This window comes from Arachis hypogaea, chromosome 10, assembly GCF_003086295.3.
Source record: "Arachis hypogaea cultivar Tifrunner chromosome 10, arahy.Tifrunner.gnm2.J5K5, whole genome shotgun sequence".
Taxonomy (NCBI): domain Eukaryota; kingdom Viridiplantae; phylum Streptophyta; class Magnoliopsida; order Fabales; family Fabaceae; genus Arachis; species Arachis hypogaea.
The window spans coordinates 29,657,860-29,674,608 of NC_092045.1; the positions used below are offsets into that span (position 1 = coordinate 29,657,860).

Below are 16,749 nucleotides of genomic sequence, written 5' to 3' on the forward strand. Positions count from 1 at the left end.
TAAAAATTTCACAAAATTATAGAGACCAACAGCGTAATTAAACCTTTTTAAAATAAAAAGTTCTTAACCCCAACATTTTTTTTTCTTAGCACAACCTCTTTTCTTGGAGTTTTAAAATATACTAAAATTTCAGAAAAAAAGAAATTTACAAAGACTCTTAAGATAAGATGTGTTTGTTTGAGGTAAAAATAGGAGGAAAGAAAAGGGAGGGAAAGAAATTGAAAGAAAAATAGTTATTTTCCCTTATTTAGTTGAGGAGAGAAATAGGAGAGGAAGAAAAATGGATGAAAAAATATTGGTGGGATCCACCAATTTTTTTTTCTTCCATCAATGGAAAGAAAATGGAGAGAAAATTAATTCTCTCTCTCTACTTTCAATATTACCTCTTTACTTTTTTTAATATATTTTATAATATAAGGGTAAAATTATTTTTTTATAACATTTTTTTCCTTCTTATTTTCCTTTCTCAAACACATCTACACTCTATTTGTTTCGAAGGAATATGGAGAAAAAGAAAATATAGAGAAAGAAAATAGGTGAAAAATCAATTTTTCTATTATTTAGATCACTAAAAATAGAGAGAAAAAGGAAAAAGTGAAGTGGAGTCTACATAAAACTTTTCTCCTTATCTTTGCGATAAAAACTAACAACGAGAAGAAAATAATGAGGCAATTAAAAATTTTCCCTCTACTTAATAAAAAAAATCAAATTCTCCATTTTACTTTTTTTTTTAAATCTGAAAACCATTTCTTATGTTTTTCCCAGTTTTATAGCGCCATTAAACTTCATATTTTTTAAAAATATAATTAATGAAATTAATAATATAATGTATAAGTAATTTTTATTAGTTTTTTATAAATTATTTATTTGTATATATTTAAAAAATAATAATACATCTTTTTGTTTACCATATTTAAAAGACAATAAAAGAGAATAACTTCAAAAAAGTGTTGTTATCAACAAAAATAATATATTAAAATCTTAAAATATAATTTGAATGACTTTTTTTTATTAAAAAAATAACTTGAATACGTTAACAAATTATAATTTATATATAATATAGGTAAGTGTATTAATGTAATTTTATTTTGGTATAGTTTTCTTTCTTTTTATTTTTCTTTTCATTCAAACAAGAGAAAAATTTTCTTCTATTTTCTTTCCAATCATTTTCTCTTTATCCAAACAACAAACAAAAAAAAATTAACTTTTTTCATCCATTTTCTTTTTTTTTATTTTCTATTTTGCATCAATGTCCTAAAAAAAATAAAAATTTACTCAATTTCTTTCCTTTCTTTTCTTTCATTTCTATTTTCTTCTTCTTTATTTCTTTCTTTTCAACCAAATATAACCTTATTGTACGTTGGTGCAGTATTCTAGAAATATTCCATTAATTACTTGAGAAATCATGCTGTTTACATTAAGTTGTAAGTAATATTATTTTTTAACAACTAAAGTTTAATTTTTTGGAATAATCTTTATTTTTAATAGAACAAATTATTACCATCCTTTTATTGACCTAAATATTTTTCGTTTGGAATTATTCACGGAGATAATAGTTGTTTTTTTTCCAAACATGAATACTATGATTTATTCCAATGGAGATATAAAATGATTGAAATCAAATTACCAATTAAATATTATAAGATAGATTTAATTTATAAAAGAAAGACTAGGGGCTAATAATTTTATTAAAATTTGGTCGGCATTTAACCAATAAAAGAATAATGAGTAATTTCACATCATTAAAAATTATAATAATAACTAATTAATGACTACAAATCACAACATATGATGCCACTAATACTCTTCTTAATTTAATAAATTAGTTATGTATATAATATTTTAGATAATTAACTATTTTAAATATTTTGTGTTACATTATATAAAAGTTGTTTATTTGTTGAATGCTTATAATTAATTATGAGGTTTTTTTCAAGCTGCATGTAAGAAAATAAAAGCAGAACAAATAATGAGGCAAACATTATGGCTCACAATACATACGTTATACGCGGGTACTTAACTCTAAGTTATAGTTCATAATAAAAGGAACAGAAGCAGAAACAAAAACAGAAGCACGCAGAAACAGAAGCAACCAAAGCATCAATAACAACAATTGAACAAAAAGAATAAACAAAAGTAACTAGAAGCATCAACAATAACAATGGAACAAATAGAAGCAAAACATCTTCCTTTAAATATGAAAAATTAAAGAAAAAATGAATAAAAAATTGAAACAACACTACAGGGAAAGGGCTGCGACGATGGTGGGGGAGGAGGGGCTGTGGCGGTGAACTGCGAATCGCAAGGGGAGGAGAGCTGCAGTGACGGTGGCGGATCGCGTGGAAAGGGCTGCGGCTGTGGTGGCGACGCCGCGAATTACGATGAAAACGGCAATGCGGTAGTGGCGGGCTGCAAATCGCGACGAAGAGGGAGCTGTGGTGGTCGGCAGTGATGCGAATCGTGACGAGGGCAAGGATATGGCGACGAGAACGGCTCCGTTCCTCTCTTCTCTTTCTCTCTCCCTCTGCTCTCTCCTCTCTTGCCGTTAGTGTGAGTGTGTGTTGAGGAAGAAATGAGCAGCAGCGAGGAAGCAGCGGTTGCGACAAGGAGCAGCGGTGGCGGTGTGGAGTGTTTAATAAAACAACTTCAATTATTTAAAGAGTATTTTTATCAATTAAAATTATATGAAAAATACATTTTAGTCTTTTTAAATTAAATTTAAATTTTACATTATAAATTTATTAAATAATATCAATCCAAATTAGAATTAGACTTTTAAATAAAACCAAAAAGGAAAGAAAAAATTTTTTGCAACGAAGAAAAATATGAATAAGAAAAAAAGTGAATGATAATTGAAGTAAGATTATGATTAGATAAAAATTATACAATTTATTGTTGGATTGGTTGTTCGAATTTGTAAGACGATCATTAATTTTTTAAGGGCATTTTTGTCTTTATAAAATTACCTATAAAAGTATTTGATAAATTAAAATTTAAAATTATATTTTTTAATTCATTTAAAAAAATTTATTTCTAAAATAATTTTTATTTTTAAATTTCTAATTTTTTAATGCATTTAAACAATATCAATACTAAAAAGATACTTTTACCTTTTCATTAATATTAAAATAAATATTTTATAATTTTTTAATTTAAATATAATTTTTTGGTTTTTAAAATAATTAAGTAACTCTAATTCTAAAATGGTATATTTTTGTCTTTTTATAAACTTTCATGAGGTTTAAATTTAACATAAAATTAAAATAAAAATTTATTTTAATTTTTTTATTTATTTAAAATAATCTAATTATCTTATTTACCATCTCTTCTTTTTCTCTCAAATTCAGTAAGCCACCTCACTGTACATCCTTTTCCTCTCCTTAATCTTATCTCTCCCACTGTCGCTGCACTTCCATCGCGTCAGGATCGGTCTGTTGGCCTAGATCCTTGCAACAAAAATTTAATGCTATTGCGGACGGAGATCAAGTAGCATTAGGTAATCAATACGGAACTACAGAGCAGCGGCGTCGGCCGAAGCCAAGACCCATACGCCTGAGAGTGAATCTCTTGGAACCGAGGTGGAGCAAGCGTCGCCAATCATTGGAAGGCTTGAATCCAGTACAGAGGAAAGACTACATGTGACCAAGGAGGAACAGAGATGACTGCGGAACCAGAGCGTTAGAGAACAAACCGCGTCAAAACTTTTTCTGCTGATCCCAATCTTGCTTCAAAGGTGCACAAACTGCAGTGACGAAGAAGATGATATTAGGCGTTGGGTGGAATGAGATTTTCGGGTCTCTATTTGTGTTGGGTTGGATGATTGGCCTTGACAAAAAAAAAATTTAACAGTTTAATTTTTATTAAATAACATTAATATTAAAAAATTTTTTGATCTTTTTAAAATTAATCTTAAACATGACACTTTAATTTTTTTAGTATTAAATTCAAATTTTCAAATTTGAATATATTTAAACAACATTAATATTAAAAATATATTTTTTAATTAAACTTTAAATGGATATTTTAAAAATTTAAACTAAATCTTCAAAAGGAATAATTTTACCTTTTTTACATTCAAACATAATTTTTTTATTTTTTTAAAATCAAACAACTCTAACTGGTAAAAAAATACTTTTATCTTTTTGAAATTAATTAAAATATATTATATTTTTTTAAAAAATTCACTATAAAAAAGTATCTTGTCTTTTTAATATTTTAAAGTTTTTAATTTTTTTTTGGTTAAGAAGTTTTTAATTTTTGTTTCTATTATAATTTTGTAATGATCGAATAACAATTTAAAAATAAAAGAAGTCTAAAACAGGCCAAGTAAAAACAAAAAAATAATGCTAGTCCAAACATAATTTAAACCACAAAATGTAACTTATTCATAACTTTTAAAGAGGAGTTTTAATACTCCAAACAATTTTGGAGCATCAAATTACGTCCCATGAAAGAAGAGCATAAATATGAAGTAAAAAAGATAAATATTAAACTAACTGGGATTTGATCGAAAAAGATCAAGAAAACACAAGGAAGAATTTTCTTTTATAAAAAGATGAAATTTGATCGAAAAAAAATTTACTTTAAAAAAAATAAAAAAGATATGTAATGTCTTTTATTGTGTATTTAATAAATTGTATCTATCTTTTTAAATTCAAAACAAAATATTTGACAAATTTTTGTCCACTACTTTTAAACATAATACAGAAGCATAAAAATATTAGAGACAGCCTTAGGTATAATATTCAAACATAGCTAGATTGATTTTACTTATAAGCTAAAATTAAATGTTATTGACTCTTTAATATTTAAATTATTTGTGTCAAATTTAATAATGAGATAACATTAAATTAATTTAAAATTTTTTGGAATTAAAATAAAATTTTTAAAAATTAAAATAGGATGTTTAATACATTAAAAATTAAATTAAAACTTACCCAAATAGTTAAAATTAAATTCAAACTTATACAAATAGTAAAAATTAAAATAATACCTTACTCAAATAGAAAAAAATAAAAACAAATTTTCTGTGTCTTTGAATTTAGTATCAAATTTATCAAAGTTAAAAAGTAAGTATTCAATATTAAAAATCTTTTTTATATTTTTAAAATTAAATATTAAATTTTAAATTTTTTAATAAATTAAGTAACTACATATAAGCACGATAATAATCACAAAAAATAAAGTGATGTGAGAGTTCAAGGGTTTTGGTTGTTCGATTTTGTTTTATTGGAGCGAAATGACATAATTAAATAAAAAAGAACTCTAAATTATATAAATACAACATTTAAGATTTAATTATGTTGAAGTCCTTTTTATATTTATATAAATCGCAATCAGTTATAGAATTTTAGCTTTTCGCATGTGGTCCATCTTAGATCATTACGATTTATGTCATAAATCACTATAAATTTTCTGATTTTGTCAAAATGGACCTTAAGGTTTGTTTTTGATAAAATGAACTCCAAAAAATATATATCATTTGACAAAATGATCTCAACATTAACTCTTCATTCTGAACGTTAACAGAAATGTCTATGTGGCATGTTAAGTGTATATCTGAAAAGTTAGATTGAGATTACAATATTACTCCTTTTCATATGGGAGATTATTAAACATAAAACCCTTATTTCACCCCTCATATTTCAATTGACCTCCATTGACTTAAAATAAAAACTCCAATTGACAAGGGAACGTCGATCGTCGTTGTTGCATTCGTTGCTTGCGTGGAGTTACTCTGAGCTCGTTGACATCAAAATTCATAAAAGGTTAGTACCATTTTCACTGTAGCTTTCATTTGCTGCATTATGTTCTTGTCTTTGCAAGCGTTATGTATGTGTTGTTGTGGAGTCTTTGTTTCTTTTTGTGGCTGTGGTCCCATGGTGTTGTTACGTAATATTATTGTTTCTTCGATAGAAAAGTATGAGGAGTCAATGGAATATTTGTACAATGTGTACAATAGAAGTTTATGAAGTATTAGAGATATAACTATTAGTGTTACATTTTCTCATCAGCTGAAACCTTTGGGATGAGTGGTATCATGACATGACATTACAGCACTAGATCCGAAAGGTCAAGAGTTCGATTCTTGGTGAACCCTAAAATTAGTTTAATCTTTTGGGAAGATGTTTATTATCCCTAGTACTCGGATGGTTATTCTAGATAGTATGTGGGATGTTCATTTTGTAACTCAATAGCCTATTGTACACATTATACAAATAGTCCATTGTCTCCCTAACAGTATCCTTCTTTGATTATAGTATGTGGGATGTTCATTCCTAGCAGGATCCTTCTGTGAACCAAGAAGACATGTGTTCCCTCAACATAACCCAAATGCTACTCTTGCTGAGGTAATTCTTGAAGTTGGAATGGTGTTTGAGATAATACAACAATTCAAAGATGCAGTTAGGAAATAAAATATAAGGTTTAGTAGAAAAGTATCCTTTATAAAGAGAGAACCTCATAGGTCTAGGGCAATATGCTATTCAGAGACTTGTCCATGGAAAGTATACTGCTCAAGAAAGAAGTTTTCACATGCTTTTCAAATCAAGACACTTGTGGATGAGCACATCTATGCTAGAAAGAATAAAATTAGGTCAGTAAAAAGTTATTGGGTGGCTGAAATGTTAAAGGGACAACTTAGAATAAATTCTAACATGACAGCAACTTAAGCAATGGAGTGGTTCAAGATTGAGTGTGACATCAAACCCAACTAGAGGATGATTTACAGGGCAATGGACACAACAAGGAGTAAGATAGAGGGTCATGAGATTGAACCGTATGGTATGTTGTGTGATTACTTGGATGCTTTGTTAAAGTATAACCCTGACTCCATATGTAAGCTAGAGATAACAAGACAAACCCAAACCACTCCAGACATAGAATGAGACTTGCAACCTTACTTTAAAAGGCTTTACATATGCCTTGATACATGTAGAAAGGGATTCTTAGCTGGATGTATGCCCTTTATATGCTTGGATGGAACCTTTCTCAAAGGATATTTCAGAGGACAATTATTCACTGCAGTTGTTGAGGATGCAAACAACCAACTGTTTCCTACTGCATATGTAATAGTGGCTTCAGAATCTAAAGACGATTAGAAGTGATTTCTAGAACTACTTCATGATGACATTGGAAATTACAATGATCATGGCTGGAATTTTATGACCGATCAACAAAAGGTAAATGTCTTTAGTATGTGGGATGTTTATTTTGTAACTCAATAGCCCATTGTACACATTGTACAAATAGTCTATTGTCTCCCTAGCAAGATCCTTCTGTGAACCAAGAAGACATGTGTTCCCTCAACATAACCCAAATGCTACTCTTGCTAAGGTAATTCTTGAAGTTGGAATGGTGTTTGAGATAATGCAACAATTCAAAGATGCAGTTAGGAAATAAAATATAAGGTTTGGTAGAGAAGTATCCTTTATAAAGAGAGAACCTCATAGGTCTAGGGCAATATGCTATTCAGAGACTTGTCCATGAAAAGTATACTGCTCAAGAAAGAAGTTTTCACATGCTTTTAAAATCAAGACACTTATGGATGAGCACATCTATGCTAGAAAGAATAAAATTAGGTTAGTAAAAAGTTTTTGGGTGGCTGAAATGTTAAAGGGACAACTTAGAATAAATTCTAACATGACAGCAACTTAAGCAATGAAGTGGTTCAAGATTGAGTGTGACATCAAACCCAACTAGAGGATGATTTACAGGGCAATGGACACAACAAGGAGTAATATAGAGGGTCATGAGATTGAACAGTATGGTATGTTGTGTGATTACTTGGATGCTTTGTTAAAGTAAACCCTGACTCCATATGTAAGCTAGAGATAACAAGACAGACCCAAACCACTCCAGCATAGAATGAGACTTGCAACCTTACTTTAAAAGGTTTTACATATGCCTTGATACATGTAGAAAAGGATTCTTAGCTGGATGTATGCCCTTTATATGCTTGGATGGAACCTTTCTCAAGGGATATTTCAGAGGACAATTACTCACTGCAGTTGTTGAGGATGCAAACAACCAGCTGTTTCCCACTGCATATGCAATAGTGGCTTCAGAATCTAAAGACGATTAGAAGTGATTTCTAGAACTACTTCATGATGACATTGGAAATTACAATGATCATGGCTGGAATTTTATGACCGATCAACAAAAGGTAAATGTCTTTAGTAATATTATCATTGTGGAATAATTTATTTATCTAATTTGTTAATTGGTTCTTAAAGTGTATATTAAAGTATTATTTGACTGATCATAGGGTCTTATTCCGGCTTTACAAGGGTAAAGCACAAATTTTGCACTATACATTTGTGGAATAATTTAACCAAGAGATGGAAAGATAAGGAGTTGAAGGGTGCATACTGGAAAGGTGCTAAGGCTTTAATAGACAAGGAATTTGAGGCTGGTATGGCAAGGATAAAGAGAATCAACAAAGATGCATGGAGTTATTTATGTAGAAATGAGCCTTGTACTTGGAGTAGGTCTAAGTTTTCAGAGTGGCTAAGAAAAACAATAATGCTACAATCCTATCAAACTTGGTTGAAACTTTAAAAGTTGTAGTTAAAGATCAAGAAAAACATGTGCAAGTACTAGCCAATGGTAAATGACCGAGTGAATCTGGACCGAACATTAAAGAGTCTTGGCTTTGACACAATGAAAATCGTGCAAGTTGTAAAGAAATTTGTGCAGAATCCAGAATTGAAGGCAACCTTTTGGGGTTTAGACGAAGAAATGACGACATTCGTACGAGATATAATGGAGAACTTTTAGCGATGATTGGTGTAGTTGGTGGTCTTAGTTGTTAATTTGTTAGAGTTTATTGCTAAACTTACTAGGATATTTTGCTAAAATTTACAAGGGTTTAAGTAATTGTTATGAAATATTCACTCACTTTGTAATCGACTGATTCTAGACTTCTCAGCATTTTCTTAATATTTCTTATGTTATACAAGTGAAGTACACTAGCTATATTGCACCTAAATTATGCATGAATTGAATTTTAGTTATGTTGTGCGATTCTCTATGTTGATTTTCTTGTTTATGCACCTAAGTTATGCATCAGATGTATTTTAATTCTACTGTTCAATTTTTTTCTTAAAATTATGTGCAATTTAAATTGCAATCAAATTTTGCATGTGGTATGTTGATTTTTTGTTATTATGTACCTACGTTAAGCATCGGTTTAATTTTAGTTGAATTGTATAATTTTGTACCTAAAATTCTACACTTCTACAAAAATGCGATCAATTTCTGTATTCTTTTTGTTAATTTTCTACACCTAAGGTATGTATTAGCTGAATTTTAATTGTATTGTGTAGTTTTGCCCTAAAATTATATGTTTCGACATATTTATAATCAAATGCTGTATTCTCTTTATTAATTTCTGTAATTATTATCTTAAACTGTACAATTATGTACTTGAACAATTGTGCAAAACAAAAATAATTGTGTATTAAGTAAAACTATACATATAACTTTTATGCTATTAGTTGTCATACTTCAATATATAAATACCTTGTCTTGCAAGATAAAACAAAAATACAGCAATCAAAGTCTATGATATCTCAATAGCCAACAACAAATACTAGCACTTCTTCCTCACAACTTATAGCTTTATTATTTGTTTTTGCCAAGCTTGTTTTATATGTATTCTTGGAGCCATTTTCATCTGAAATAGCAGAACTTTGATATAAGAATAAAATACTTTGGCTCACAAATTGTCAAATTCAACAATAAATGAAGGAAACAAGAAATGTTTTAACCTTTCACTCCAAGGCCAAAATCAGGAATTAGATTTTGGATCTCTTCATTTTTGTACATTGCAGCTTCGTCCTCCTTTCAATATTTAGAATCTTACCTCTTAGAGGAAGAATGACCTGCTCCAAATTCACATCTCATGTATGTTATACAATAAATAAAACAAAGGCCAATTCTCCCATGCCTTTAATTTTGGTGCCAAAATTGTCGAAGTTGTTTTTTGTAGTAAGTTTTAAATATTAAAAAATTATTTACTTTTATATTTTTTAATTTAAATATTAATTTTTATCTCTTTAGTAAGTTAGGCAAGTGTATATAAGCACCATAGCATACACCTAAAACAAATAATCAGGACAGAAAAATAGCTTGATGTGTCAACATTGTTAAAAAGGAAAAAGTTTGATTCCTTCCCTTTGAATTGGACAATATGTTTAAAATGTCAAAACTGTACCAAGCACAGGTCAACTCTAATTACTCAACTAGAGCTCAAATTTCAATTGGAATTTAATTGCATTGTATAAAAAAAAAGGGGAAAGACTCAAGCCTAAACCACTAAAGCACAACAATGGTCCCAAGCATAGTTGTCAAAATTAGACCAGATCGGTCGGTTTGACCAAAAAATTGGTGAACCGAACACTAATTTGGTTTGGTTTGGTTTAATGTTCTAACTTTTTAAGAAAATAAACCAGATTAAACTGGTAAGAACCGATAAAACCGACACAAACTGACCAGAACGACACTCGACCGAACCGGTCAACGAGTCAACCTACACGGTCAACAGTCAATAGGCATTGGGTTTGAGAAAATTTTAAAATATTGCAATGGAAGGAAGTTGAACCTGGGTCTTCTAGGATTTTTTATTTAAATAAATATTTTATTTACTGAAATAAATAATTATAAAAATTATTACGGAAAAATACATCTCACAGTCTTATCTTTTTTATAGTGTAAACGAGATAAGGTTATACGTATTTCGTTTATACTGTAAACGAGATAAGACTAACGAGATAAGGTTGGAGACACCTATATATAGATGTCGTTTACAGCGAGGTTCTGGGCCCCATTTCTAACATTTCCACCACTTTCTTGTCTCTTCTACCCCTTTCTGACTATATTATCAAGTTAGACAAAGATTACGTGCGTAGATGGATGTGATCGGGACATCAACAGGTTGAACGCAACATAGCATTATGCCGGGCAGCGGACTTTGCAGTTAGTTTCATTATCTTGATATTTATGTAATCCCATATATGTATAGCCATGGTTAGGGTACTTCTCAAGAACTAGAATACAATTTGTATCATTAGGAACATGTCACTAATAGTAACTAATAATTCTAGGAATGCGGTTATGATTTTTCGGTAATTAAGTTGTTAACTACATAATTATTAATTTAGAGTTTAAATGTTGGGGTAGATGTTTTCCAACCGTTAGGGTTAGTTTATTGGTGACACGTTTCTTAATTTATTAATTTAGTTATTAACTATCCAAGTTTGATCATTAGATTATTAAGTTAAAATTTGATAATTAGCTTATTAATTATTTTACTGAATGTTTTAATTTCACGTAACGTATTGAGAAAATGTATATTAGTTAAGTACATATTAACGGAAAATGTCATGTCGACTGACGGATGAAAAATGTCGGTAAAGATTTTCACAAAAATATCACGTTGCAAGTATAGATCTAAACTAACAATTAAACCTCAATCAACATTTAATTTGTTTGTCACAATACAAACCTAATAAAAATAAATCGAAGTATTTAAATCTCGGGTCGTCTCTCAAGGAATTGCATGGAAGTGTAATTATTATTGGTTATAGAAAAGTATATTTTTGGGTTTTTGAAATAAGGAACAAGAAAGTAAAATGGCAAGAAAGTAAACTAACAACTAAGAAAAATCCTAGCAAGGGTCAAGAATCGGAATTCATATCCTCATTATCATTATCAATTGTGATGGTAATTGCCTTTGCTTTCACTTAGTTAACCTCTAACAATGAAGGAAAGTCAAGTGAGCAAAATCAACTTAAGTTCACAAGTCCTAATCGAAGACTAGATTTAGTGAAGCCTAAGCCAACTAGCAATTTTCAATCACCAATCAACAAAAGAATATTGATAACTCAAAAGTCTTTAATTGATCAATCCAAGTTAAGAATATAAAAATCTCATTTAAAATTCAACGAAGCATTTTATCGAATACTTGGAAGGTATAAAATAAAAACATAGAAAACTAATAAGACATAGCAAAATCTAAAACTAACCAAAGTAAGGAAATAACAATAATAAAGCAATTGAACAATAAGAAACGTGAAACATAAATTGCATTAATGAAAATTGAGAGTAACACATGAACTCATAAATTAAATTAGCAAAATAAAGGAATCAATAAGAGAAGTAGATAACTAAAGTGCTAGAACAAATAAAAGTAGAAGAAAACTAAATTAAAGCAAGGTAGGATTCTGAAATTGAAAAGAAATAAACCTAAAAACCCTAAAACCTAGAGAGAGGAGAGAGAGTCCTCTCTCTCTAGAAAAACTATATCTAAAACCTAAAATTGTATGAATGTGTGAATGAATGATTGATTCCTCCCTTCCAGCTTCAATCTACAGCCTCTATTCAGTATTTTCAGGCCTAAAATTGGGTCAAAAGCAGCCCAGAAATCGCCCCCAGCGAGTTCTATTAAGTGCAGCACATGACGCTCTGTCACGCGTACGTGTCAGTCATGCGTACGCGTCATTGAACAATTCCTGGATGACGTGTATGCGTCGCTTGCCTCCTGCGCCAGTCACGCGTATGCGTCGTCCACGCATGCGTGTTGCTGTCAGCTTCTCAAAACTTCAATTTCTTGTGTTCCTTCTACTTTTGCATGCTTCTTATCCATCCTCTAAGTCATTCCTTCCCTATAAACCCTGAAAACACTTAACACACATATCACGGCATCGAATGGTAATAAAGGAGCATTAAAATTAGCAAATTTAAGGCCAAAGAAGCATTTTTTCAATCATAACACAAAATTAGTAAGGAAAATGTAAAACATGCGAATTCAATGAATAAGTGTGAGAATAATGGATAAAATTTACTCAATTGAGCACAAAATAAACCATAAAATAGTGGTTTATCATCGACATAAATTAAGTTAGTACATACGCCTGTTAAGCAAATGTATAGAATAGTTAAGCCAGTTTGATATATTGATGGACCTATACAAATTTTTTATAAGCAATAATCGTGAATTTTTTTTTTTGTCAGAGGTCTCGCTTACTTTTGCTCCGGCGAGTGAGCCACACGCTTCCACCACCCAACACCATCGTCCTGTATCTAAGGGAGGCTGGATTCAACGACACGATTCCTCTCAGTGATTTCGTATTCGACAACATCCTAATCATGGCATTCGTAGCGCGATGAAGTCTGGAGATCCACATGTTCCATCTACTGTGGGGTGAGATCACTATCAACCTGCAGGACGTAGCGTACCACTTTGGACTACGTGCACATAGGGAGCCAGTTGGGGGGTGCTTCCGTGGTTTCTACAGGTGATACAACACAGAGACATGGGAGTTGGTGGAGCAGCTGCTCCGTGCCAAGCCTTCGGTGGTTCCACAACAGGGGGCGCAGAGGAAGGAGTTGTTCTCCTTGAAGCTTACATGACTGCGGGACTGTGTCCGCCATATGCTATAGACGAACGATCCAAAGACACTCCAACAGTATGCGAGGTGTTACATCTTGTTACTGATCGAGGGGTACCTGATGACGGACAAGTCAAACAACTTGGTCCATCTGCGGTGGCTGCCATTGCTTCAGGATTTTGAGCGGTGCCTTGGATTGTCTTGAGTAGTAGAGTGACTGAAAGAGGCCACAGTCACACGTACCCGCAGCTAGCCGAACTTGGAAGGAACCTTATGATCAACCCTCGAATGGCTCTAACTCCTCCACAACAAACATGGAAGACCGTCGATCACAATGCGTAACATGCATCTTCGAGATGCCTTCTCTGTTCTTCTCAATGGTTGTCATAAGTCTATATGAGAAGGAATTTCCAGCCGACAGTTGTGACTGTGCCTCCCTGCCCTTCGTGACGAACAACATGTGCAACCTCTCGTACGTGATGCGGACGATGATAGAAATCGACAAATATCGTGTACCCTTGAGAACTGCATTCATGCACTCCGACAGATTTGTTGTCATAAGACCGAACCGGCGATCACAGTCACAGTGTTGTAGCCAAGGATGGAGCCAAGTATAAAGAAGAGGGGGGCATTTGTCCCCACAAAGATTTAAAAAAAATATTAATAATTATATATTGATGTATATATTTATCTCTTTATTATATTATATTTTCTCCCAACACAAAATATAAACTATTTTTTTGTGTTTTATATTAAAAAAATATTTTGTTAAATTTAACATATAATAATAATTATTTTATTAAATTTGATTTAGTATAAAAATTAAACATAAATAAATAAACCAACTTATAAAAATAGTAATAAATTAACTTGATGATATTAGCTAATTAGTTGATAATTAAATTAAAATTTAATTTTCTAATTAAATATAACTTAAATTATTAGTAATTTTTTAGAAAATTATTTAAGATAAAAATATATTATCTATATATTAATATACTATATTAATATTCTTTATTAAAATGGTCTTGAATATAGTAATTGTTACTTTAGTTAAAAAAATTATTTATACCATAAATATTATAATAAGTAGATTTCACAATTGAATAGGAGATAATGAATAATTAAATAATTTTTTAAAAACATATAAAAAATATTTAATCATATCAAAAATAAAAAAAATTGTTATAAATGATCTTTTCATTATTTTGAATACTATAAGGTGTGTGAAATTATCTTTTCATCATTTTAAATATTATAATAAGTGTGTACAAACGTTTGCATGTGTAGTTCTAGTTTTTTCAATACATATAGATAGTTCTAATTTAAAGTTTAAATATATCTAAACCAACTTGAGATAGACGAGTGATTAAGTCAGTCATCCATTTTGAATTCAAATTTTGTCTCGTATATGTAACAACTCATTATCTCGTGATAAACTCTTAAATAGAGTTTACATCTACCATAGGTTAGTTTTTTACCTGTAAAGTACCATGGAAAACAAAAAAAATATATATCTATACCTAAAGTTTACTTTGTATATTTTAAGTTAAACTCCAAAATAGTTTCTGAGATTGGCGTTGTGCATTAAAATCGTCCCTGAGATTCCAATTGCACCAATTACGTCTCTGAGATTGACAAAAGTGCAATACGTTAGTCCCTGACCCATTTATCATTAACGACGTGATTACATGGCTTGATGACGTGGGCTATTAGTGACACATGTCACTCCAGGTTTAACTACGTGTAATGGTATGATGATGTGGTGACCAATGACACGTGGCATGCTAATGTAGATGGTTGTGCCACGTGGCCGTTTATGCCACGTGTTACAATAGTATTCGGTCACGTATCGTCCATTATGTCATCATTGTAGATGCACTAAATTAGTCCCTCACTTTGCATTAAGTGACTCATTTTAGTCCCTAAAATTGAATGTCGTGCACCAAACTAGTTCCTTCACCAGTTTTTTCTCATTTTTTTTAAATTTAAAATTTTCAATATCTTGTATCCACTCATTTCAATTCTATTATTTCAATATGCATGTTTTTACCGGTTCTCCAGTCGAACCGGTCGATCCAATCCGATTCTGATAACAATACTTCCATAATAATTTTTATAATTATTTATTTCAGTAAATAAAATATTTATTTAATTTATTTAAATAAAAAATCCGAGTCTTCTAGCATAAGGACCAAACTAATAACTACTAGGCTAATCTCGTTTTGGTTATTTTTAATACTTTTTAAAGTATATATGCCATTTTCACATGATATCCTAAGTACATATTTTATTATTAGTTTAGTTATAAACTCACTCATTCTTAAATTAATTGTATTTTTATTTAACAATAATTATAAATTTATTTTTTTTTTCATAATTATATGATATCTATTAATATTATTTTTTTAATAAATACTTCTAATATATAATAATATAACAGGTGTAAACTAATTAATAAATTATTAAAATTTAAAAATAATAGTTATTTTAATATAAAAACAAATAAAAATACTTATGATAAAATAAAAATAATAAAATACTTATTGTTCTGGTTTGATATTGTTTTAGAATAGCTTGATTATTTTTAAAATGTTAGTAAAGATATGTATTTTAAATTTTAATTTTAAATTTTTGACTATTTTAAATTTTTATTTAGGTAGAACCAGGTCAATCGGTTCAATCCGTGACTCACCGATTGAATCAATGACTCAGTGACCCAATAACTTAATCGATTTGATTAACGGTTCGGTTCTAACAACTATGATCCCAAATCCAAACATCCTACGCTTCTTCACCTCGCTTTTGTAATGTTTTCTAACTGAGGATTCTTCATAATTATCTCTCAAAGGAATGAAATAAGAACGCCATCCATTTCTTTAAAAGAAAGAATCTTTTTCATATACAAGACATACATACATACATATTTAGCAATATGACTGAATCAATACTCATTTAATGTCACCAAGATTTGATTTTCTCAGCATAAAAAAAATTAAGCAATTTTTCTCAATTCATTATCAATTGAAAGAGTAAGAAATTGATGGGAAGAATGACATTATACCTAACCTCCATGAAAACTAAACATATACATAGCAGAGAAGAAGAATCTGTGACAAATAAAAACAGGAACGAAGTCACACTGATAAGAAAATACGAATGAAGAATAAACTATAAGAAAAGAATGGAATTAGAAGGAATAAGAAAAAACACAACAAAAATACAAAAAGATAGATAAAGAATAGCAAAAATAGAACTGATAGAAAAATGATTTTTCTACTAGACCTCTAACAACTTACTCTTATCAACTTAGGTCATTGGAAGAGATTTTTTATTAGACTTTTGATGAGTCCGGAAT

General features: G+C 30.1%; 1 long non-coding RNA gene across 1 annotated transcript; it reads left to right on the forward strand.

Annotated features, from left to right (window-relative positions):
• The first annotated feature begins 5,569 nt into the window (after positions 1-5,569).
• On the forward strand, positions 5,570-9,029 carry LOC112715480 (uncharacterized). The gene is made up of 3 exons (XR_003159714.3): positions 5,570-5,768; positions 6,261-8,164; positions 8,267-9,029. It is a non-coding gene; the product is annotated as an uncharacterized lncRNA (long non-coding RNA).
• The last annotated feature ends 7,720 nt before the right edge of the window (positions 9,030-16,749 follow it).